The 27,052-nt window shown below is 40.5% G+C and overlaps 1 protein-coding gene across 3 annotated transcripts in view; it reads right to left on the bottom strand.

The window, feature by feature from the left end:
- Nucleotides 1–210: 210 nt before the first annotated feature.
- The window catches only part of KHDRBS3 (KH RNA binding domain containing, signal transduction associated 3), a 159,692-nt gene continuing 132,850 nt past the window's right edge, over nt 211–27,052 (bottom strand). For all 3 annotated transcript variants that reach the window (XM_073590377.1, XM_073590379.1, XM_073590380.1), the window contains one exon: nt 211–341. The gene's annotated coding sequence lies outside the window, so the exon portion shown is untranslated. The remainder of the gene's footprint in view (nt 342–27,052) is intronic.

Genomic DNA, 27,052 nt, shown 5'->3' with positions numbered 1-27,052 from the left:
GATTTGCTTCATGTAGCAGGATACACATTCGACACTGGACAATCCCTGGATGTATAAATGAACAATATATAGAAATCGACCAAGACACAAAACATTTTGTTTCCAAATGGAAACATACAGAATAAACGGAATTTATTGGTTTTTAGAACACAAACCGCTTGTAGACGTTTATCATTGATAATTTAATGCTCTGAAAATCTTTTCTACAGGAAAAAAAAACCCAAAACATTAATAATAGATAATAATGATGCATCGTTCCCAGGCAATGTCGTCTTCGTAGGCACATCGGTGAATACTGAGCAGTTCTGCAGCCATCTGAGCAGTATGTAGAATGAGAAGACCTGAAATATAAAACACCGGAGTAAAAGATTAGGATAAACGACAACGCAACAAAGGATTAAAAATGCCTAAAATTAAGGGTCAGGCAAATAGGTGAAACGAATTTCAGTAAAGTCTCTCCACAGACCACCTCTGTAAGATGAAGACCTGCATGACAAATTTTCAGTTCCACCATAAATTACGCCTACTGACACATCTTGGAGAACCCTCCCCCCTCTCAAAAAAAAATTCACAGTCCAAAGGGAATAATCAGTACCTACAGTAGATCAGAAAAATTGTTGTACTTCTGAGATATTTTAAAATGTAACCTTTAATTGAAAATACCGCATATATGTGAACAAAAATCGAACCACCATCACAAAAAATACTAAAGGGATGACAACAGGGTCATCCCAGTCATGCTAATAAGGGCTGATCAGGGTCAGAAGGTGAAGGGTCAGCAGTCGGTAAGCCGGGGGTGCCATTTGCGTAGATATAGGGTGCCAATCTCTGTAGCAAGGCACGGATAGCACAGCAACCTTGTAGAGTGAGGCATTACTCCCCTTGATACTCATTTGCTGTCATCCCTTCAGTATTTTTGGTGATGGTGGTTCAATTTTTGTTCACATATATGTGGTATTTTTAATTAATTATTAAAGGTTACAAACCTAGATGCCCTTTTTCTCACTTCAAACATCTCTGTGATGGGATCTATGGTGTTTAAATATGGATTATTCCTCTTTAGGGTTGTCCATCAATGTTTGGTGTACATTTCACATTCTAGACCATCTCTGGCTGCTTGGCTGAATGGGATGGAGCTGCAATAGCAGCCACACCCACCCATAGGACTCACAAAAGGGAAATTAAGACCCTCCTGTTGTGCTATAGTTCAGCCCCCACCAAACAAATACTTATGGTCAAACTTGGACACAGGCTAACAAAGTTTAAGCTGTGGAAGAACAACTTGAAAACTATGGGATATAAAAGTGCAGTAATAGGAGTCAAGAACCCACACATTGATTTGAGTTTTCCTGGAAGTTTGCAACACTGGACATTAGAGATGAGTGAACTGATCAAATGTGAACTGCACTTGTGAAATTTTATTGAAAATATGCAAAACCCAGCAAATTTTAACAATTTGCCAATAGAGTTCCGTAAATCGTGAAAAAAGTGCTCAGTCATTTTTCAATAAGTAGCCCATTCCATCATCCAGAGAAGGCTCACATGACCTTAGGCATAACTGCATAAGCTTCCCCATAATGCCTTGCAGTCATCACATCACATGCTATAGCTCAGACAATCAGGAAGGATTATTAGTGCCAGTATAAAAGCAAAGGCAGGGTATGCAGCAGCCATTTCGTGGTGAATCTTGGATAGTGAGAGGATGTTCCTGCTCACAGATCCACCATAAAGATAGGCGACAAAGTTGCAACACTGAATAAACACTACAGATAGTGTGTGACAGTATGGTAGTGTTAAAAGCTAATGACCATTCACCTATATATGTTAAGGTCCCTGACACGACTATGGCAGTGTTTCAATTAAAAAGCATGAAAATGGTTGGACTCAGTCCATGGAGGCCTTGAAGTTTTGCACACGTTTACAAGACAATTGAAGCTATGCAATGCTTGTGATTCACAGCCAATGTGCTACAAATCGAATATTCTTTGAAAGAGTCAATGAGGTTATAGAATTTAAAAAAAAATGTGCTTATCTCTTGGACCTATGTGACAAAGGAGTGAACACAGAACCGTGAGTTTTGTAGCCTATTTCAGTCATCCTATTGAAGATCACTAGAGTCCATCTCTTCACAATCTGAATTGGTTAACAAGAAGCATTGGTTTCCAAGAGAGAAAACTGAAATATATTAGATTACGCCACCGACAACATTCACCGCCTCTCTCTATACACAAGAATTAATGTTTTATCTTCCCGGTATGAATAGAGCAGCGGTGATGCATGGACCCTACTGCTCCATTCACACAAGTCCAGGACTGATTAAACTTACACCATCACATTTTATTAAACTAAGATACAGAACTAAAGTTAAAAATAAATATATATAGCATTTACCATTACTGTGCTCAACCTTTAAAAAAAAAGATATTATATGTTCTTGTATCCTATCGATTTCATGGTATCGTAACTGATGGGACAATGCTAAATTTGTCAAGAGTTCCAATCCACTAGAATTGAATTGACATTTACTATAATGATATCAACTAATGATCTTGCCATAAAGGTTTGACCCCAACACAGTTCATGATAACAGCATTCTGTCACCCAGTAAACACTAAATGGAAAAAATCAAAACAGGATTCTACGAATGAGAACAGTATGGATGGATTCTCTAACACTGCCCTAAAAACTACACAATGCCGTAACAAAACAAGACTGGGTTACAAAGTTTGTCATCACTTGGAGATAGTAGGCATTGAATGTGTGAACTAATGCCCACACTAAATGTCACCAGCAATGGCGTTCCCATTATGTTTTTTTCTTTTTATTGCGGGGGGGGGGAGGTGGGATAGGACAATGGACAAAATATGGTTGTAGCAAATTTAGAAATTAAGAGCAACTTCTATCTGAAGGACTGAATGAAAACATATTTACTAGTTAGAAGGACTCCACCTAATATCTCATTACTAGAGATGATTGACTCTGACGATATTTGAGTTCGGCAAGTTTAAAAGGGAAAATTGATTGTCATTGATATTATGTGATGTAAAATGAATTTTCTTATTATTCTCTGCTGTCTATTGACATCCCAGACCTTAATAATTGACAAATGTTTAAAAAAAAAAATAATAGAAAACTTGGCTGTCACGCCAGTCAGTCTGTCTACTGTCCGGTTGTTCGCGTCTTCTTCTTTTCATCTTCCTTCATCACGTACGTCCTTTACAACTTGCCGGACCATGGTTTGCAGTGCCCACCAAACCTCTGATGTCACTGCATGCATATGTAAAAATATGCAAAACACAAGCCGCGGAGACACCATCACATTTCTCAACGAAAGCAATGACTAGCCAGGTCTTTCCCCGGGAAGGAACAACCATGGGAAGGGCAGTCTCCAATGAAGGAAACTACCTATGCCAAAACATGGTATCCATCCACAGACAGCTGTTTCGGGGTACTGCCCCTCATCAGTGTGGAGTAGGAAACTCGCCAGTAGGAGCAATGCCTAGTAGAAGACTGTGAAAAATGAGGACGAATGAACTCACGGAGATCAACATCCAACACTGCGGAGACACCATCACATGTTTCTCAACGCAGTGATTCTAGAGCACTGCCCCCATCCCTTATGGGAAATATGTAAAAATATGCAAAACACAAGCCGCGGAGACACCATCACATGTTTATCTCATTTATCTGCACCCCAATGTTTACAGCCACTTTTACTATTTATTTAACATCTTTGCCCTGGGACTACAGCCCTACCTGTGGAGGGCTACAACATCATAGCTGCGCCCAACATCCATCCCTGAGAAACAACACCGCAGCGCTGGTCACCTCTGACCAGATTACCAGAGGTGGCGTCACGTATTTCACCATCTATTACTTTATTTTCATTTTTACCACATAAATACCACACAACTTTCCCCTATTTTTATTACTGGAAGCCTCTGGGCCATGGATCGGGTCGCTGCTGTCTTGACACCATCCCCCATGGAAGTCGATGGGCCCGGTACAGTACCGAGTACCCCCAGGCCCCGCAGGGCACTCCACATAGCCATCATGGAGCATACCATGATGTCAAAATGTGGCGATGTACGTCAACGAAGCTTATTCTGTATTTTTATTGAGGCTTTTTGTGACGTCATGGCAAGCGGTGACGGTGCACAGTGATGTCAGAATGCTTTTGGGTGCCAAAAGCTGTGGAATCAAGCAGGGCAAAGTGGATGAGCCTAAGGGGCGGAAGATCCGTCGGCGTACTGAAGAACAGGTGAGTTGTGAGGTGAGTAAATTTTTTTAAAAGTTTTCACCAGCCCTCAACAGTTCAGCCAAATGGCCAGAGCTAGCAGCTAGCTAGCAAAGCAAATTGCAAAAAGTCAATATTCTGAAGACAATAAGTTTCAAGAAGAATTAAATTGTACTCAAATAAATTTTCTTATCTCGAGTCATTACTCATACAATTCCCTTAGTGATAACATCTTATCCTCAGCCAGTCCTTATTTAACAAGCCACTGTCTCCATAGGTCAGACCGAATAAATTGTGAATGTCCCACTGGAAAGCATAACCATTTGCTATTCCTGTATAGTACTCCTTATTACCAATCATGCTGATTACCTCATATTAATACAAAGCAAAATATCCAATTTCTACCTAGAAATCATAATTATGCTGCTTATCTTTAATTTTTATTATAAGCTTTTATTTAGTAGTCTGAGCACATAATGGTATCAGGTTGTGAGATTGATTTTCTCATTAATATTTTATTACCCCCTATAATCCTTCTCATTATCACAAGAATACTCAAATAGTCGTATAATCAAAAAAAAATTAGTACCAATAATCAAGAAATTAATACATATATGTTAATTAGCCTAAAAGGGGTATTCTGAAGTTATTACTTTAGTTAATCAACAAAAAATTTAGCAAGTTTGCAGTTGACTTGCTTTTTCGATCTGCTTTTATTGTCCTGCAATTAGAGCTTTTATCTTGTATAGTGTACAGCTTGTTTCCAAGAAGTTCAACCAACAGAGTCTGACAGAGTGTGCACAGTAGGTGCACATGTGCAGAAGAGTCAACTCTTAACATACCACCCACCTCTTATCAGTCCATTGATCTCTATGCGACAGTTTCTTCTCACCTCCCTTTTCTATGTTATTGAAAAATAAGTGTATTTGCGAACATTTTTTATTTTAGGGTTAGAACATATTGACTATCCAATGTGACCTTGGAAATATTCCCTTTACAAGCAAATTTCTAAATAATTATAGAGCCCATTATTACTCACTAAATATTATTATTGGACATTTCTGACAGTCAGATTGCTTTCTTGTGTTTACCCAATGCTGATATCCTGGATGGTTTACATTTACATTTGCAAAATTGATGGCTAGTGCGATTTCTTTTTCTTATCCATTCTGTGTCCCTTAGGTCAGCTCTGATTGGCAGGAGACAAGTGTTGTCATCAGGACTACAGATCCTACAAGGCTCTTGTCACTTCAACAAATGAATTCTCAAGACAGTCAGTGACTTATTGTCTCACATTTAGAAAGTGACTTTTACACTGACTATCTAGATTTAAATACTTGTTAAACCTTTGACTCAAGACTAGAGATGAGCGAATCTCTGAAAATTTGAATTCAAGCTTTGCTTACTTTTTTTTAATTTGATTTGCAGCACATCTAAACTATCAGAAAACCTCCAATTGCCCTGAATAGATGTGTCAAACACCCTGAGGTCTCTTAGGACTTTTTCCAACCCCTTAAAAGCTCTTTAATGTAAACACAGCCTTAATAATAAAGTCAAAGAATCATCAGCATATATGGCAATAAGTACATGGATGGTAACTAACAACCTGTTCCTTACATACTAATTTTCTTCTTTGCTGTTCTTACTCACACTATATTAACAGTTTCTTGAGTGTTCTATGGCTTTTTTCCCCTATCTCTATGACTAAGCTGTGACATCCTTTCTTTATCTAGATTCGTCACAAAATTGCTGCTGCATTCCCTGCTTCTGCTTTTATAGACACTGATAATTCCTCCTGATTGTCTGTACTATGCTATGTACAGTGATAGCTGAAAGGCTGCATGAGATTATATGAACCTTCTTTGGCTGATGCATCTTTTTTAATGTGTAAAATGTCAGTTGCTATTTTTTTGAATTCGCATAAAGCCAATAACAAATTGTTTGAGCTTTCTTAAAAAATTGTAAGAAATTTGATTAGCATCAAAAGGATTCACTTATCGCTACTCCTCATCTATCTAGTCTAATAGGTAACATAATCTACAGACGTGGCCACCCTTACACATCCATGAATAAAGAAACAGCAACCAAAAGGAAAATACGATGCACAAGTCCAAAGCAGTAAACATTATATAATTTATTATTAAAAACATTACAACTAGTGACACAGAAAAAATGGGGGATATACAAAATGTGTATTACAGAATACATATGTCAGCTGTAAAACCTTGGGGCACACACATCCCTAAATGATCCAACTATATATAGTGAGCAACTGCAAAAAGCTGCTGCTGATATCAATATCCATTATGACATCATTTGTAACAGCAGATAGTGTCAACACTGCATAGGAAAATTAATCCTCATCCTTATCATTATAGATCTATCTAACCACCACACGGAGTTCTATAATTAGTCATAGTGGTAACAAGAACCATCCTTGGTGGTCATTACCTATGTAAGTAGTGCAGCTCCTAGCTGGGATCCAGAGGGGTGCGTTCGCCCACCCCAACGCATGTTTCTGTCCAGCCTGACAAAGGCGCAATTAATTAGTAACACACATAAGGTTTATTTTTCTTGAGATAGTAACTATAATATAGAAAGAACTATCATGTGTTTTTGGTGTCTGAGTGTTCTAAACATACCATCCATGAATAAACAAATGTGTAAGGACTAACTAAATATACTCCATAACATCACAATATTTGGGGGCAGACTAATGGTTCCCTTTATTTCTCAGAATGATTGTGTTTCAGAAAAAAACATTTGAAAATATACAAGCCCATCCAGAATTCTATCCACAAATATTCTCTTAAACAGCACTAATAGTCAATCTCCAGGCAAACCAATGGTTGAAGAAACCCCCAAACAATTCACTAACGTAAATTACAAATGTCATGAAATCCAAGACTAGATTTTCATAGAATGGTTCTCAAGACAATACGTGGTAATATTGTCCGTGTTTGGAGAATACATTTAAAGTTGAGTTTATAGGATCCAAATGTTTATTTTTTTAATAAATTAATTTATTTAAATTAATTGGATGCATTTTTTTGTCATGACTCGAATAAACCGCAAAAAATAAAAAATAAAAATGTAACGACCTATGAAAATGCTGGGCCCAATTCATTAAGACTGGCATTTCACATGCTGAAGTAAGATGCCTAATTCATACGCTTGCACCAGAAATGTTGCTGCAGCCAAAGACTGGCATACATTTCTGTTAGGGTTATCCCTTGCTCTCTATCATGCTAACAAGGCAAATCAGAAACCTGCTTGACAGCAAAAGACCTTCAAAGTCTGCTAAATCTTTATGGAGTTGTGGTACATTGTTCTACTGTACAGAAACACCTGCACAAATATGGTCTTCATGGAAGAGTCATCAGAAGAAAACCTCTCCTGTGTCCTCACCATACAATCCAGTGTCAATTATTTATTTAATATTTTTTTTTAAAGTTAACAGTAAACATTTGAACAGATAACTGTTACAATATAGTACCGAAGATGCAACATGTCGAATGCAAGTGATAATGTCGGTATGAGATATTTGTGCTACATCAAACATCAATAAAACGATAAAAAACAGATTGGATAGTATAAACAGTGTAATCACTGCACAGTAAGTATAAATTACTGTCTCAGAAAAAGAAAAACAAAAGGGGAGCATCAGGCAACAGGCGTTGGTAGTGAAAATAATGAGGCTAGAGAATTTTGCGGAAACAAAAATCTGATCATATGAGAAAGAAAACGGCAGGACCATCCAAGCTAGTAGTGTGTAACATAGAAGTATGTATCTATAGGCCTTGTATATAGACAGGAAAAAATAAATCACAGGGGAAGAGTCTTGAGGAGATCATTTGCATATTCCCAGTGCCTTCTGGGATAAGTGAAGAGTCTCCGCGAGCTCAACGATCACTGGGTTTTGGCCGTTGCAGCTGAAAAGAGGAAATCGGAAAACCAGGGGAAGAGTCTTGAGGAGATCATTTGCATATTCCCAGTGCCTTCGGGGATAAGTGAAGAGTCTCCGCGAGCTCAACGATCACTGGGTTTTGGCCGTTGCAGCTGAAAAGAGGAAATCGGAAAACCAGGGGAAGAGTCTTGAGGAGATCATTTGCATATTCCCAGTGCCTGCTGGGATAAGTGAAGAGTCTCCGCGAGCTCAACGATCACTGGGTTTTGGCCGTTGCAGCTGAAAAGAGGAAATCGGAAAACCAGGGGAAGAGTCTTGAGGAGATCATTTGCATATTCCCAGTGCCTTCTGGGATAAGTGAAGAGTCTCCGCGAGCTCAACGATCACTGGGTTTTGGCCGTTGCAGCTGAAAAGAGGAAATCGGAAAACCAGGGGAAGAGTCTTGAGGAGATCATTTGCATATTCCCAGTGCCTTCGGGGATAAGTGAAGAGTCTCCGCGAGCTCAACGATCACTGGGTTTTGGCCGTTGCAGCTGAAAAGAGGAAATCGGAAAACCAGGGGAAGAGTCTTGAGGAGATCATTTGCATATTCCCAGTGCCTTCTGGGATAAGTGAAGAGTCTCTGCGAGCTCAACGATCACTGGGTTTTGGCCGTTGCAGCTGAAAAGAGGAAATCGGAAAACCAGGGGAAGAGTCTTGAGGAGATCATTTGCATATTCCCAGTGCCTTCTGGGATAAGTGAAGAGTCTCCGCGAGCTCAACGATCACTGGGTTTTGGCCGTTGCAGCTGAAAAGAGGAAATTGGAAAAACCGCGCGCCTATCGGCGCGCAAAATTTGGCTCATCTTTCATCGTTTTTAAGAAATCTCATGATGGAAGAGGCCAGGAGCCATTTGGTGAGCTGCATTTCTTGCTACATGTTCACAGATTTACCAGTGGAAAAGCCAAACTTCACATGCCACAAATGCAAGCTTGTGTCCCTGTTGGAGGAAAAGTTGCAAAATCTCGAAGAGAGGTTAGCTACGTTGAAGATCATTAAGGAAGGTGAAGAGTTCTTGGACAGAGCAGAATTATCTCTTCATGTTACAGAAAGAGAAGAAATTCGAAGTGCACCTGAAGAAACAGAGGAATGGAGACATGTGACCCAGAGAAGCAGGAGGATCAGGAGGCAGTCAGCACCCATACTGCTCAGGAACCAGTACCAGGCTCTAACGCAGGAAAACGATGAAGAAATACATCAGGATAAGACTTTGCCAACAAACAGCAACCTTGTACGCCCTCAGAGTCCTCCTGGATGGAGAAAGAAAAATGTTGTGAAGAAGAAACGGAGAGTGGTGGTCATGGGGGATTCCCTGCTGAGAGGAACAGAGGTCGCTATCTGCAGACCGGATATAACTACAAGAGAAATGTGCTGTCTTCCAGGTGCAAAAATTAAAGATGTGTCTGACAGGATATCAGGACTCTTCAGACCTACAGATGACTACCCATTCCTGCTACTACATGTGGGGACAAATGACACCGCAAGAAACGACCTGGAAATCATCTGCAGAGACTTTGAAGACTTAGGCAAGAAAGTGAAAGAACTGGGAGCGCAGGTGGTCTTCTCTTCCATCCTCCCAGTGGATGGCCATGGAACAAGGAGGTGGAATAAGATTCTGCAGGTGAACAACTGGCTACGTCGATGGTGCCGTCAGCAACGATTTGGATTTCTGGATCACGGAGTGAACTACTTATACGATGGACTACTTGCTAGAGATGGGGTGCACCTTACGAAGACTGGAAAGCATGTATTTGGAAGTCACCTTGCTACACTTGTAAGGAGAGCTTTAAACTAGAACAACATGGGAAGGGAAGCAAAAGACCAGAAAAAGCCATACACCTGACAAATGCTATTGAGAACTCTGCTATTAGAAGTGGAAAGGAAGAACAAAGACGAAAGAATCTAATTAATAAAAATATTGGAGAAAGAGAAACCAATCACAAACTAAAATGTTTCTATACTAATGCACAAAGCATGGGCAACAAACAAGGAGAATTGGAACTACTAACACAGGAACAGAAATATGATGTAATTGGAATCACTGAAACTTGGTGGGACAATACACATGATTGGAATACAAGACTAGAAGGATACAACTTATTTGCAAGAAACAGACTTGATAAACGAGGAGGGGGTGTCGCATTGTATGTTCGAAACGCGTATATCTGCACAGAGATTGAAGCTTCAGAGACTGGGAGTTCTGTGGAAACTGTTTGGGTAAGAATACAAGGACAGAACAATGGAAAGGACACCATTGTAGGCATTTACTACAGGCCACCTGTGCAAGCCGAAGATATAGATGAACTCTTTATGCATCAGATGGCAAAGTTCTCCAAAAAATATGACATAGTTGTCATGGGAGATTTCAACTATCCAGACATTTGTTGGGAATCTCTCTCAGGCAAAACTAACAGGTCAAGGAAATTCTTATCCTCTCTTGCTGACAACTTTATCTTCCAAAAGGTAAGGGAGAAAACAAGGGGAACTGCTACCTTGGATCTAATCCTTATAAACAGGGAGGAAATGGTTGAGGAGGTAAAAGTGGCTGGGACCCTAGGAGGTAGCGACCATGCTATTTTAGAATTTTGGATTACTAGAGGTGGAAGACCTGTGAAGACTCAGAGGTCAAGGTTAGATTTCAGAAAGGCAAATTTTAAGGGATTCAGAAAGAGAATTGGAGGGATCCAATGGCTGGATATCCTTAAAGACAAAAATGTCCAGGAAGGATGGGAAATCTTGAAAAATGAAATTCTCAAAGCACAGTTGTTAACAATTCCGAAAAGAGGGAAGAATAGGAAGCATTTAAGGAAACCAGGATGGATGAACACAGAACTTAAGCACATGCTAAAAAGGAAGAAACAAATGTTTATAAAATGGAAAGAGGGAGACATATCTAAAGAAGAATATAATGCTGTCTGCAGAACCTGCAGGGCACAAATCAGATTACCTAAAGCTGAAAATGAACTGAGGCTTGCAAGAGATGTCAAAAGCAATAATAAAGGATTTTGGGGATATGTCAAAAGTAAAAGAAAAGTCAAAGATGCTATAGGATTTTTACAGGATGAAAATGATGAAATGGTAAGACAGGATGTTGAGAAGGCTGAACTTTTAAATTCCTATTTTGCATCTGTTTTCTCTCAGAAAGGAAATGCAACATCAACTGTTATTCACTGTCCTATTAAGGGAATAGAAGAATCCAGGATATCTATAAACAGAAAGATAGTGAGGAAACACTTAGCTAACCTAAATGAATTCAAGTCTCCAGGTCCAGATGAATTACACCCCAGAGTACTGAAGGAGATAGCAGAAGAAATTTTTGAACCCCTCTCCATAATCTTTGAAAATTCTTGGAGAACAGGAGAAGTGCCAGAAGACTGGAGAAGAGCAAATGTTGTTCCTATCTTCAAAAAGGGGAAGAAGGTGGACCCAGGCAACTATAGGCCGGTGAGTCTGACTTCTATACCAGGAAAGATCTTTGAACAAATTATTAAACAACATGTATGTCAATACCTGGATAAGAATGAAGTGATTAAACAGAGTCAGCATGGGTTTCTAACTAATAAGTCATGTCAGACTAACTTAATTTCCTTCTATGACGGTATCACTGATTGGGTGGATCAAGGAAATGCTGTAGATATAGTATATCTTGACTTCAGCAAAGCATTTGACAAAGTCTCTCATACAATCCTTATTGAAAAAATGACTAAGTATGGAATGGACAAGGCAACTGTTAGGTGGATTCATAACTGGCTTAGTGATCGGACCCAAAGAGTGGTCGTAAATGGCTGCACATCCAGTTGGAAGAATGTCTCAAGTGGGGTACCACAGGGCTCTGTCCTGGGCCCTGTATTGTTCAACATCTTTATCAACGATTTAGATGAAGGAATTGAGGGTAAACTGATTAAATTTGCTGATGACACAAAGCTAGGAGGGATAGCTAATACTAGAGAAGAGAGAGAGAGGATTCAAAAAGATTTAAATAAACTGGAGAAGTGGGCAGCAACTAACAGAATGGTTTTTAACAGGGAGAAATGCAAAGTACTACATCTGGGCAATAAAAATGAAAAAAGCATATATAGAATGGGAGGAATAGGGCTAAGTGACAGCACATGTGAAAAAGACTTGGGTATACTAATAGATCACAGACTGAATATGAGTCAACAGTGTGATGCAGCAGCAAAAAAGGCAAATGCAATTCTAGGATGTATTAACAGAAGCATACAGTCTAGATCACGTGAAGTCATTATTTCCCTCTACTCCTCTTTGGTCAGACCTCATCTGGAATATTGTGTCCAGTTTTGGGCACCACATTTTAAAAAAGACATCAACAAACTGGAGCAAGTTCAGAAAAGAGCGACCAGAATGGTGACCGGTCTGCAAACCCTGTCTTATGAGGAAAGGTTGCAGGATTTGGGAATGTTTAGTTTGCAAAAGAGAAGACTGAGAGGAGACTTAATAGCTGTCTACAAATATCTAAAGGGCTGTCACATTGTAGAAGGATCAACTTTATTCTCATTTGCACAAGGAAAGACTAGAAGCAATGGGATGAAACTGAATGGGAAGAGACACAGATTAGATATTAGAAAAAACTTTTTGACAGTTAGAGTGATCAATGAGTGGAACAGGCTGCCACGAGAAGTGGTGAGTTCTCCTTCAATGGAAGTCTTCAAACAGAGGCTGGACAGACATCTGACTGGGATGATTTAGCGAATCCTGCTTTGAGCAGGGGGTTGGACCAGATGGCCCAGGAGGTCCCTTCCAACTCTACGATTCTATGATTCTATGATTCTATGATTCTATGATTCTATTGTGTGACAGAAGGGGAAGCAGTAACTACAGGGATGCAAGAGCGATGATGGGAAAGGCATAGCATAAAGGGCGTCAGGCTCGACCACTGCAGCAGGAAATGCAAAAAAATTATAGATAACAGGCAGCTAACAATATGAACTCATCAAAAGATAGGGAAGAGTTCAATGGAGGATTGATGTTCCCAATGAGAGGGGAGTTCTCAGCCTCTGGGAATTTTTAGTCAAAGGTTGCCAGATTATGAGGAATTGTGAGTGTGTATGAGTTTCCCAGCTAGACAACACTTCTAGTCTCTGAATATTGTTAACTTTATTAACCCATTACTTCAGAGTTGGAGGGGAGGGTTGCTTCCAGTGTAGAGGTATCAAATGCTTAGCTACTCCAAAGTTATGTTTTTTGGGGTATAGTCTTTAGATGGAAGAGAGAGTAAAATTTCTCCTGCTGACATATTTCTATTTATCAGCCCTTGGATTCAAAAGGCTTTATTAATGCGCTTCCAGTAGTTCTTTATTGCAGGGCACAACCAAAAGATATGTGTTAGAGACAGTGCCTTTACATTTTTGGCATCTTCAGCACCGGGGAGATTTGCTCAGGCCCACGTGATACAGGTTTTCTGGTGTTCTGCACCATCTACAGAGAACTTTAAAAACGTTTTCTTGTAGAAGTACTCAACGGGAAAAGCTGTGCAAATTTTTTTAAATTGAGCGCACCTCCTGTGGAGATAGAGATATTTTTATTTCAGCTTCCCAAGAGGAGAGGTATAATGGCTTATAATGCAATTTAAGGTGAATGAGATTAGCATATATCTTGGAGGTTATCTTAGGAATCGGAGATTGTAACTTTAACAGAAAGTCCACCGACTATCAGTCTGGCGTTGATCTAGAAAAACGTTTGGCATTTGCAACAGTATGTTGGAGATCTTGCTTTTGGAGAACGTCAAGTGGATGGCTCTGCACCATTGTTAAGCATTGTTCTGCACTCGAAGTCTGTTTGTTTACTAGATGCGAAATTGGGGTATCTGGAAAAGTCATCCAGAGATCATAGTCATCCTGGTAGATAGGGACTAATACGTACGGAAGAATCTCAATTGAAATATTGTCTAAAAGGTCGCAGTTGTGGAGGCAATTTGGTATAAGAGACCATCTAGCTTGTAAAGTAGTTGCAGTGATCTCATCTATTTTGTCAGCTCTTGGGATTCTGGCTGTCCAAAGTAATTTAGAGGCTTTGCTTCCTGGCAGGGTCAGTTCTACATTTGTGACAAGGTTCTTTGTGCCCCCTTTGGTCAACTTTAACCATCTCGCTAGATGAATAGCTTGATAGTACGTAAATAGGTCAGGTAAGCCGAGACCACCTGAACCCTTCGGGAGGGTGAGATTTTTGTAACGTGATCTGGGCTTCTTGTATTTCCAGATGAATCTAGAGATGAGTCTTTTTACATAGAGAAAGAAGGAGCTAGGAAGTTGTATGGGCACCATGTTTATGACGTAGAAAATCTTTAGCAAAATGTAGGATGTAACGATATTGATCCTACCCAACAACGACAGGAATGGGAAGTCATATGACTTCATCAGATTAGCTAATTTTTCCAATAAGGGTGGGAAGTTGTGATGATACAACGAGCAGGGGTCATTAGTGACAAATATGCCCAGATATTTAAGTTTATTTGATGGCCAGTGAAAAGGGTTCTCTACTTTAAGTTTAGCGATATCAGAACTCGAGGCAGTAATGTTTAGGGCCTCGGATTTACTCCTATTCATTTTAAAGTTGGAGATTATTCCAAATTCTGAAAAAACATCCATAAGTTTTGAAAGGTCTGTGGTAGGATTGGAGATCAGCAACATGAGGTCATAAGCGAAGGCGGCTGTTCCTTTAATGTTTCCTGTAATTTTTAAAATGTAAGCGATTAAATTATATGAATTTTCTTTTCCTAAAATACAAAGGAAATGTGTCACCATTAACTATATGCCTTGTAGAGATCATTTAATCTTCAACTTGCTTAACTGCTCACAGTAACAGTAATTTTTCCATTTCCAGGAGTGTCCAAACGTTTACATGCCAATGAGAAGTTTTTTTAGAACATTAATACAAATGATATAGAGGACTGTCCATTCACAGACACCTCTCCTTTCCTGGTAAAGCTTGACAGGGTCCAGTTATCAAGATAGATGTAGCTGCCATTGATGGGACTTACATGTATCATACATTTACGGATAAAAAAATTTAAGTTTGTAATTATGTGATTAAGATTAGAGATGAGCGACTTTGCCTTTTTTAGGGTCGAGTCGGGTTTCATGAAACCCGACTTTCTCAAAAGTTGAGTCGAACGAAATCGGCCGACTATAGGGAAAAGTCGGGAAAACGAAACCCAATGCAAGTCAATGGGGAGAAAAGTCGGCAGTGAGTGGAGGACTGTAAGCACACCTGGCATGAATTTTAACCCCAGAGGCGGCAAAATCTCTCTCTCTTCTCCCTCTCCCACTCCAGCTATGCTCCCGCTACGCTTCTCTCATTGGCTGAAAAAAGTCACGTGCAAGCATTCGGCGAAACCCGACTTCGACGCTTGGGTCGCCGACCGCATGGCCAACTTCACACTGTGGTCGGGTTTCGTTTCATGAAACCCGACTTTGGCGAAAGTCGGCTACTTTTGAATCTGACCGACCTGATTCGCTCAACTCTAATTAAGATCATTAATCAGACTGATAAGAGCCTAGGCATAAGGAAGCTTCAAAAGTCAAAACATCCAAATAGTGAAAGGAAGCTATATCCAAAGTATAAAAATACATAATCTTTATTAAGGTATGATTAAAATTACACATGAAAATCAAGAGATTAAAATGTGGGTACTACAAAGTTCACCACAAGAGGTTACAAATGGTGTATGCAAGATATGCGGCTAAATACAAGTTGATAAATATTTACTCATGCATAAAAAGTGCCATAGCTTTGGGTGAAAAAATAGCTGCAATAGTGCATGTGTGCAAGCTAACATGGAAGCAAAGTAAAGGAGGAGGATATCAGATGGCCAGTTTATGCCTCTGCAGGATGTGGCGGTGATAAATCCTAAAACCAGTACTGAGCAACAATGAATGAGACTAAAATCATCAACATGTGTTACCTCAAGTGCTGGGCAGGAGGTCCCTGATGCGCGTTTCGCGGCTGCTTTCTCAAGGGGCGCATAGAGGGGCTGCTGAGTTGTCCTTTTATATCCTAATAAGATATTGGTGGTCAGCGTGTGAAGGCGCTTCCACTGGGCGGTTCAGATCAGGGCCGTCATAGATCGGCGTCATGCTGTGCCACGCCTCCCCTCTGCTCGACGAGTCAGAGCAGGAAGGAGGAAGCGGCCGCATGGAGACACGTCACCATGGTGACGCCCCGACCTGCACGCCGATAGAGCGCGTCCTGCAGCCATTGGAGAAAATCATCTCACAATGGCAAAGCTCAAGCTAGATGAAATGAAGATCTTATGGCCAATGGTAAGATGGAATAGCACTGGTAAATTAGAGTAAAAAGATGTAAATGTGAAGAAATGTGTGGGTGAAAAAGTATAAAAGTGCACAAAAAGAATTAAATGTGACATAGTACCTGATATAAGCTGAGTATAGACTTAGAAAAATACAGCATGAGAGATCATATATTAATAATTCTATTATTACATATTATATGCATAATGTGCATAAAAGTGTGAAGAATAAAGCATGTATGTGATGTGATAAAATACAGAATATGACGGATTAATCCATCAGAATGCAAAAAATAACAAAAATAATAAAAATAAATAAAAATAAAATAAAAAAGTAACACATGGCGTGCAGAAGCATCAGTTCAAGATTGAAGCAGATCAAGACCAGTCAGCGCCTCTAAAACGGAATTGAAAGTGATCTTAGCTTCCTGTGTGGGTTTACATCGCGATTTCAAAAGTTCACTGCGATCAATTTTCTCAGCTGCTTTCAGACCTTTTTTAATGCACCTTCGTGAATTTCCTCTTTCAAGGAACCTGAGGCAGTAGTGGTGTGCTGGTTATCTTCTAGTTCCTCAAGAATAGAGATGGCACGTAATTCATCCTCAGACCAAGTTCCTCCAATCCTGGGTTTGTCATGCAGCTTTTTAAGAACTAATTTGCGGGCAAAGAGCTGGAGGTCTTTAGTGGCTGCATTTTTGTGGAAGAGTGAGAAGAATGTTCATATGATTTCTGGAGAGTGTGTCCCTTTCTGACAACATCATTCTTTCTCAAATTATAGGTGCGATGTTGTGCCCTACTACTTTCCCTTGAGGACACTGAAGAAATAGAGGAAGAGCGAGAAGATGATCGCTCGTGTGTTCTCTCAGAAGGCCATCTATATATGGTGCCATTGTTGAAATCTTTCAGATCTCTTTGATATTTCTTGGTTTTAACCTCCTTTACTTCTTTTTCCCAGATTAGGAATTGTCTAAATCCTTATTAAAGGTTTCAATTTCCAAAGAGGTCGAATTTTCCAGAAGTTTTTGTCTTGTGCAGTAAATCTAATTTCTCTAGCGTTTTTTTGTTGTTACCTATAAGAAGTTCCATCAATGATTTTGAATAGGTGGTGCAAGCATCTTCCCACCTAGTTCTAAATAGAGGATCGTCAATGATAAAGGAGGGCATTATACGGACACGAAGTCCCCTTGGTATTAAATTTTTAGCCAAATATGTCTCCAATGAGGCCTTATTCCACCATGTCTTGGTTCTTTTTTTAAGGCAAAATTCTAGCGTATTTTTAAGCTGTTTTTTTGACTACTTTCATTGGTTCCTGACTGTGCAGTATCCCCACAGAAAACGGTATCGACGCAAGAGAGCCAGTTTTTATCTCTTGCTTTATAGTCCATCCTGGCAAGTAAACTCAAGTGGTGGGCAGGAGGTCCCCGACGCGCGTTTCGCGGCTGCTTTCTCAAGGGGCGCCTTGCTTAACTGCTCACAGTAACAGTAATTTTTCCATTTCCAGGAGTGTACAAACGTTTAAATGCCAATGAGAAGTTTTTTTTAGAACATTAATACAAATGATATAGAGGACTGTCCATTCACAGACACCTCTCCTTTCCTGGTAAAGCTTGACCGGGTCCAGTTATCAAGATAGATGTAGCTTCCATTGATGAGACTTGCATGTATCATACATTTACGGATAAAAAAATTTAAGTTTGTAATTATGTGATTAAGATTAGAGATGAGCGACTTTGCCTTTTTTAGGGTCGAGTCGGGTTTCAAGAAACCCGACTTTCTCAAAAGTTGAGTCGAACGAAATCGGCCGACTATAGGGAAAAGTCGGGAAAATGAAACCCAATGCAAGTCAATGGGGAGAAAAGTCGGCAGTGAGTGGAGGACTGTAAACACACCTGGCATGAATTTTAACCCCAGAGGCGGCAAAATCTCTCTCTCTTCTCCCTCTCCCACTCCCACTCCAGCTATGCTCCCACTACGCTTCTCTCATTGGCTGAAAAAAGTCACGTGCAAGCATTCGGCGAAACCCGACTTCAATGCTTGGGTCGCTGACCGCATGGCCAACTTCACACTGTGGTTGGGTTTCGTTTCATGAAACCCGACTTTGGCGAAAGTCGGCTACTTTTGAATCTGACCGACCTGTTTCACTCAACTCTAATTAAGATCATTCTGTTTTGAATGGGAAAGTCATTCAATAAAAATAATAAAATAAAAAAAAATATTTAGTAGTCAGTTACTATTGTTGAAGTGGGAACATTTAAATTCTAAGTGAACTTTCACAAAACTTTTTTACATGGTAGAAATCCAGAGATTTTTATAGGCTTGACAAAGGCCGGATATGGCTGAAACATTGCCTTGCCTGCTCATTATTGTGTTTTTTTAATGATTGGAATAAAGATTTAAAACCTTTAAGAATTAATATTTGGTGTCTCGGATTTCTATGGTCCTTGCCCTGGGAGGTCCTACCGAGCAAGCACACATTTATCAATGGTGCATGGAAACAATATACTGGACTAAGTTTATTTTCACATGGTAGAGTAAGAAAGTTTGATCTGTGTAGGTCTAAGGGGTACTTCACACATAGTGAGATCGTTAGCGAGATCGCTGAAACGTCACAGGTTTTGTGATGCAACAGCGACCTCGCCAGCGATCTCGCTACGTGTGACCCATAGCGGCGACTGGCCTCCCGCTGCGATATAGCTGATCGTGCTCGAATGTCCTAGGCCATTTTTTGATCGTTGGTGTCCCGCTGACCAGCATGCATCACTGTGTTTGACGCCATAACAGCGACCTCGTTGGTGACTCAGAACTCAGGGACGCAGGCGTAAGTCGTCAGAATAGCTGCTGTGTGACAAGGTCCCAACGGATCGCCATATCGTTGCTGCGTCGTTGAGTAGATCTGCCTGTTTGACAGCTTTCTAGAGACCATGTAGTGATGTACCATCGATCCTTACCAGGTCATATCTTTGTCGGGATCGATAGAGCGTCGCTATGTGTAGCAGTACCCTAAGTATGGAAATAACCATCAGTGGGTAAAACAAACACGAAGAAGAACTCAGCTAACAAGTGCTTTCCAAGAAATAAGATAGAATAGTAGACTTTCTACCGAGGTCATCTTCACTCCCATAGTGGAAGAACCTTCAACTGAGTGATTCAACCTTTTCATTTTAGCGATTGAGGATGAAGTCAAAGGAGCAGGAACTCTATTGATCAAACCTTCTGCAATACCTCTATGATTGATTGATAGTTTTGTAAGAGGCCATTTACACTTTAGGCTCACTAGTAATGAATTAGCACATAGGTCAAAAGACTAAAATTTCAGTAAATGTCAGTAAATAAACCTCATAAAAAGTTGTCCACTGGAATGAGTGCTTATTTGTGTATTTCATCACACTGATGGATCCGCTAGTATTTTGGCCAATCAGACCCTCGCGAGATTGTCTATCCCATAGGTTGAATGTCAAGTATATGTTGATCACTTTCTTAGTTTTTCATTAGACAAAACTTTATGTTGTTTCTTTTTTGATGTTTTAATTTGCTTTATGAGCCTTTATAAAAAAAACAAAAACTAAATCTAGCAGAGTAATACAAGACTTAAAGCGGTAAATGCATGAATAATGAAAAGGATCGCCATTAACAAACTGCAGGATCATTCACCGACACGCTAGCACTTCATTCCCATACGGTGCAGTTTAGAAGGAGCATTACTCATCTGCAGTCTTGTCCATTTGTACCGAGGTGGGTTTAGTCTTCTACTGAATGCGGCATTGTGCTGGACTCTGTACGGAGCTTTATAACAGTCTTATTATGTTGTCTGACTCATGCATCAGCGAATTCTGTGCCTCGATAATAGAAATACTTTATCACAACATAGATGAACAGACACAGATTTTTATTATTATTTTTTAACGTAACACATTGTGGCACAAAATACTTTTCTTTCTATGGTACAGTATATAAATTCACTGCATAATCAGTACTATGACAAATAAGAAAAAGTTGCAAATTAAATAAGGGCTTCTCCAGTCCCTCATCAACACACACTATACCTCAGTATGACTCCATTACTGTTCATACTGGCTAACGTTTCTTGTAAAACGTCCCCTACATTTCCGCACTGTGTAGCTATAAACTCCTCCTGTGCCTTTTTATGATGTATCCATATGGCTCCATATTCTACCCTAGAAGCATTGTCAAATGATGAGTTCCTATAAAGTAAAAGAAAAATCTATGTGACTCTTACTTAACTTTTCCACCACTGAGTAGAATTTTATTTATTTATTTGTTACCTTAAATGCACATATTTGGGACTAAAATATTTTTTTCAGTTGAGTTTCATTAAAAATGTATATGTAAAAAACAAAAATATTCATAGGGAAAATTTTTTGCTACCCTATCTGAGATTGGCATGATCTAGAGCTAGAGACCCTGATTCCAGCGATGTGTAACTTACTAGTTTGCTTGGTGTAATTTTTTAATAAACTCACCAGCTGTGCTCTGAATGCTGAGCTCTTTATAACCCCACCCACAACTCTGATTGGCAGATTTCTGTGTGCACTGTCCATTGGATGAAAGTGGCCAATCTGTGATGGGAGTGTGGTTACACAGAGCAGGAGGATTAGGACACACCTAGTCCTGTAGTGATAATCTCCTGCTGATAAAACATTAATTTCATTAAACCAACAACACACAGTCCAGTAAGTGACACATGGCTGGAATCAGGGTTTCATAGCATAATATATACACTGCTCAAAAAAATAAAGGGAACACTGAAATACCACATCCTAGATATCACTGAATGAAATATTCCAGTTGCAAATCTTTATTCATTACATAGTGGCATGCATTGAGAACAATAAAATATAGAAATGATCAATGTAAATCAAAATTAATATCCCATGGAGGTCTGGATTTTGAAGGATACTGAAAATCAAAGTGGAAAATCAAATTACAGGCCAATCCAATTTCAGCAGAAATGCTTGAAAACAAGGAAATGATGCTCAGTAGTGTGTGTGGCCTCCACGTGCCTGTAAGACCTCCCTACAATGCCTGGGCATACTCCTGATGAGGTGGCGGATTGTCTCCTGAGGAATCTCCTCCCAGACCTGGACTAAAGCATCTGCCAACTCCTGGACAGTCTGTGGTGCAATGTGTCGTTGGAGGATGGTGCAAGACATGATGTCCCAGATGTGCTCAATCAGATTCAGATCTGGGGAATGGGCGGGCCAGTCTATAGCTTCAATGCCTTCATCTTGCAGGAACTGCTGACACACTCCAGCCACATGAGGTCTGGCATTGTCCTGCATTAGGAGGAACCCAGGGCCAACCGCACCAGCATATGATCTCACAAGGGGTCTAATGATCTCATCTCGGTACCTAATGGCAGTCAGGCTCTCTCTGGCGAGCACATGGAGGGCTGTGCGGCCCTCCAAAGAAATGCCACCCCAAACCATTACTGACCCACGGCAAAACCAGTCATGCTGAAGGATGTTGCAGGCAGCAGATTGCTCTCCACGGTGTCTCCAGACTCTGTGACATCTGTCAAATGTTCTAAGTGTGAACCTGCTTTCATCTGTGAAGAGCATAGGGCGCCAGTGGCGAATTTGCCAATCCTGGTGTTCTGTGGCAAATGCCAAGCATCCTGCACGGTGTTGGGCTGTGAGCACAACCACAGTCTGTGGACGTCAGGCACTCAGACCATCCTCATGGAGTCAGTTTCTAACCGTTTGTGCAGACACATGCACATTTGTGGCCTGCTGGAGGTCATTTTGCAGGACTCTGGCAGTGCTCCTCCTGTTCCTCCTTGCACAAAGGTGGAGGTAACGGTCCTGCTACTGGGTTGTTGCCCTCCTACGGCCCCCTCCACATCTCCTGGGGTACTGGCCTGTTTCCTGGTAGTGCCTCCAGCCTCTGGACACTACGCTGACAGACACAGCAAACCTTCTTGCCACAGCTCGCATTGATGTGCCATCCTGGATGAGCTGCACTACCTGAGCCACTTGTGTGGGTTGTAGAGTCCGTCTCATGCCAACACGAGTGTGAAAGCACAACCAACATTCAAAAGTGACCAAAACATCAGCCAGAAAGCATTGCTACTGAGATGTGGTCTGTGGTCCCCACCTGTAGAACCACACCTATATTGAGGGTGTTTTGATAATTGCCAATAATTTCCATCTGTTGTCTATTCCATTTGCACAACAGCATGTGAAATTAATTGTCAATCAGTGTTGCTTCCTAAGTGGACAGTTTGATTTCACAGAAGTTTGATTTACTTGGAGTTATATTCTGTTGTTTAAGTGTTCCCTTTATTTTTTTGAGCAGTGCATATAGCATAAACCTGTTGACACCTGCCCTGTAAGATAGGTCATCAATATTAGATTGGCGGGGGTCTGACAGTTGGATAGATCATCAATACCCAAGTTCTAGAAAACCCCTTTCATGAAAAAGGCTTGAATTCTACACCGTAGAGAGACCAATAATATGTCTTTAAATTGGTACAAAATAGTGCAAAAGACCAAGATAATATCACATCTCATTGGCCAAGAATAAAAAATACTCTATAGTTCGAATTAGTTTAGCAAAGTCAATCTGTGCCAAGATTTTACAAGAACAGTTCATGTACGTTTTTTTTTTACCCATGAAAATTTTATGAAAAACAAGATACTTGCCACATAAAGGCAGCACGACTAAAGGGGCAAAGACTTTTTCATAGTTTTGTATTCACTTTTTCCATCACGGAACGCATTTAGAAATTCCATGCCAACGCGGCTACTTAGTAAACCATTTTAATTACTCTACAAAACACTGCAATCAAAAAGGTAGAAAGGGGAATAAAGTTGAAAGGCCTTGGATCCGCACAGGTAATTTACTCGGCATTCTGATAATGTATGCACACATTCAATGGAACTCAGTGAAAACATATGACATAAGGTTGCTTTCATGCTACATCAAAAGCAAGTGAGAACCTAACCCCTCCAAAGCAAGATGCGTCTTCATGAGGTCTCATTAAACCACATCATAGCCGGCAAGATTAAATTAAGCCGGTAAAAAATACATACATGTATATATTAGGAAGTGACATTAGAACTTTCCCCGTCACATTTTTCCCTGGTTAAACTTTTGAATTATTTTACAAAAATACATCACAGACAGAGCCCGGTTGAAAAGATGACTTTTGAAAAAATTTGAATAATTTTACATATATTATTATACAGGGACAAAGTTAGACATTTTAAAACTGGTATCTAAAAATACAAAACTGATAGCCTTCTTTATCAATATTAGATTGTCTGGGTCTGATTTTTAGTACCTCCCCTGCTTAACATCTGGGTGAGACACATCCTTGCCGCCATCATTTATCAGGCACAGCACCATGCTTTTAGTAGTGGCTATGTTTGGTATTGCAACACATTAGTTTTTAGTAAATGGGATGGGGCTGTAAGTCTACACACAGTCGCTACTTAAAGGGACTCAGCCCAGAATGACTTATGAAACAGAGCACGGGTGTTCAGTGCACCATGGCGTGGTCAATCATTTATATACACCTTCCCACCTGCTGGCTTTCCATCTATCTCCACCCTTCTCTGCCAGAGCCATCAATGAAAGAAGAGGGGGGGGAGGTGGAGATTATGGGAAACCAAGTAGGTGGAAAGGTACCTAAATGACTGTTCCCTTCATTATGCACCGAGCGCATGTATTAGGCAATGTTTTTTTTTCATCTACACATATTTCCGAATTTTTCAAATCCAAATGTGGAAGTAGAAATGTGAAAGGTAGAGGAAATTAAGAAAACATTTTTCAAATGGCCTGGATGTTATAAATTTTTTATCTGTGAATTACTGGACAAATGTTTAATTACCTGGTATAATTTCACATGCTTTTTTTGTTCTTCTAATCAAAGTGCATGCAGAGGCCTATGAGTAAAAGTGGACATAAATCTTTACAAATTCTTCCCTATGATGGACATAAGTTTTCCCTTAAATTGGCATTTCAGTGAAAAACATTTCCATACAATCTCACATAGATGTTTGCTATGTTTTAGAGATAACTGAATCTATTCTCAGAACCCTGGTACAGCGGCCAGGTCTTTAAACTCTGGTCGCTGGACGGGAGCCCTGAGAACCACCTTCTACGTGCCGACTTCCATGAATCTCCAATTGATTAGCCACAGCTCCTCTATCGATTAGCCAGCCTGGAAGGACATCATTGCAGCATGACACACACGCGATCTCATGTCAGGTTAGCTAATTAAATTAGGAGCCGCGGTTGCCGGCAGGTGAGAGATGGGTCTCAGGCCTCCTGTCCAGAAGCCATCGATTGCTGACCTGGCTGCTGGACCCGGGTCCTGTACATTTATTTGCTCATCTCTATCGTTTACATATCCCATATTTAAGATCCTCTAATTTTGAAAATTTGAAACCCATGTCCCAGCAGATGATTTTGAAAATCTTAATCCTCAACTGCAGGTTGATACATAAAAAGAAAAACACTTTATACATCGCCATCAGGCCCAGTACTGAATCTCCACCATTGCTCTTGGTGTCTGGTATTCGTTGAGGTCTTGATGTCATGTCAACAGTGCGGCAACAAAACATTGAGCTCAGCGGTTCTTAGGGGGCGTTCAATCTACATGATCAGAGCCACTGAGCTCATTGATAGGCAACGATGATGTCGACGTTATGTCAACGCAATAGCCAATACCAGATACCAGGAGCAATGCCAGAAATTCAGCGCTGAACTCAGGGTTGATGAGGAAAGAGCAATTTGTTATTTTAGGGAATAAAATTTATTTAAGAGGGGACATCCCTTTTAAGGAATCCTTTTCCTACTTAAGAGTTCTCTATTCGCCTTCTCCCTTACACTTTATATGAGTTATGGAAAATAGAGTAAAGAAGCTTTTGTCCAGACTCTATGAGAAGGAACAGAATAATCTTCTTTGTCATCTCATACTCTTTTTCTGGCCAAACACTGATGCATGCTTAGACAAAGCGGAGGACAAAAGGACACTTTTGCCTTTGTCTGGCTAATGGATCTTTATGGACACAATATATATCTCAGGACGTAACTTCTTATGGGGTTTAGAGTAAAGGTCCTGTTACACATAGCGACGCTCCAGCAATCCCGACAACGATCACTGGTACGTCGCTACATGGTCGCTCGTAGCTGTTAAACAGGCAGATTTACTCAACGATGCAGCAATGATACGGTGATCCGTATAACGACCTCGGCGATCATTGGGACCTTGTCACACAGCAGCTAATCTGACGACTCACGCCTGCGTCTCTGAGTTCTGAGTCGCCAACGAGGTCTCTCGTCATTATGGGGCATCAAACACAGCAATGCATGCTGGCCAGCGGGACTACAATGATCAAAAAATGGCCTAGGACATCCGAGCACGATCAGCTATATCGCAACGGGGGGGCGGTCGCCGCTATGTGTCACACGTAGCGAGATCACTGGCGAGGTCGCTGTTGCGTCACAAAACCTGTGACGTTTCAGCGATCTCGCTATGTGTGACGGGGCCTTAACTCTATTTTCCTAATGGGTAGAAGTACCCAAAATATCCTCTCTTGCCCCCTCTAGTCCCAGACATAGGCATCCTATAGAATTGATCAGTTTAGTTAGGATACTCCTTTAAGAGTAATGATATAAATGTGAATTTCCCATCATAAGTTTTTTTTTGTAGCTAGATGTCAATCACACCTAACAAATGGTAAAGTAGAAAACGCGGAGCTTTCTTATTTGCTACGGTATCAGGATTAGATATTTATGATTTCCCACAGTACTGAAAGTAAATCCTAATAACAAGACTTTTGGCTTTGAACTTAGAAAGGTCTACATAAGTAGTGAGCTGGAGCTTTTACTGGATGACGCCAAGAACTTTGCTATTACTACTGCTTCCTTAATGGAAAAATGTGACAGAAATGTCATTGGCATAACACAAAATAATGCCAAAGCCAGACGGCCTCATGGGAAATTTTGAGACATATTCTTAAAACTGAATTTACAAAACAGCCTTCCCTTGTACAAGCGATGTATGCTTCAAATGGAATTTTAATCTGTAAGATATATACGAATCATACATTTATTTACAGCATTTTGCATTATTCAAGATGGGCTGACTGACTTTAAAATATCTCTCTCTCTCTATATATATATATATACACTGTTAGGCGTCAGGTTTCTGTGTCTGCTCTGCAGGAATCCAATGCCTCACATTCTGCGGTCTCCTGCTGTCTATGTACTGCAGAGGAGATTACTTTGCAGCAGACCGCTCCAGAGAATAAGTCCCTCTGTGCTCCTACTGGGCATGCTCACGAGACGATCTCCCATTGGAGATCGGGAGTCATGTGCCCAGGTCATGCTCCAGATCTCATTGGTCCATCTCGGAGATCTGGAAGGTTCCACACGACTATAAAAAGCGTGCATGACCGTTCGGCCATGCGCTAGTATAGACTATATTTGCTCTGTGTGAATGGTGACGGATGTATGATTCTGGTGACTGACTCATTATAAAACCCCTTCACTCTGATATTACGTATGTGGATAGGGAATTAGTTCAGCAGTCAGCGCCAGTCAGTGGCAAGCCTTAGGCCACTGTGCACACCGC

Source organism: Dendrobates tinctorius, unplaced genomic scaffold (genome assembly GCF_039654945.1).
Source record: "Dendrobates tinctorius isolate UK_male_01 unplaced genomic scaffold, ASM3965494v1 ptg000116l, whole genome shotgun sequence".
Taxonomy (NCBI): Eukaryota; Metazoa; Chordata; class Amphibia; order Anura; family Dendrobatidae; genus Dendrobates; species Dendrobates tinctorius.
This window is presented reverse-complemented; position numbering and strand designations above follow the sequence as displayed.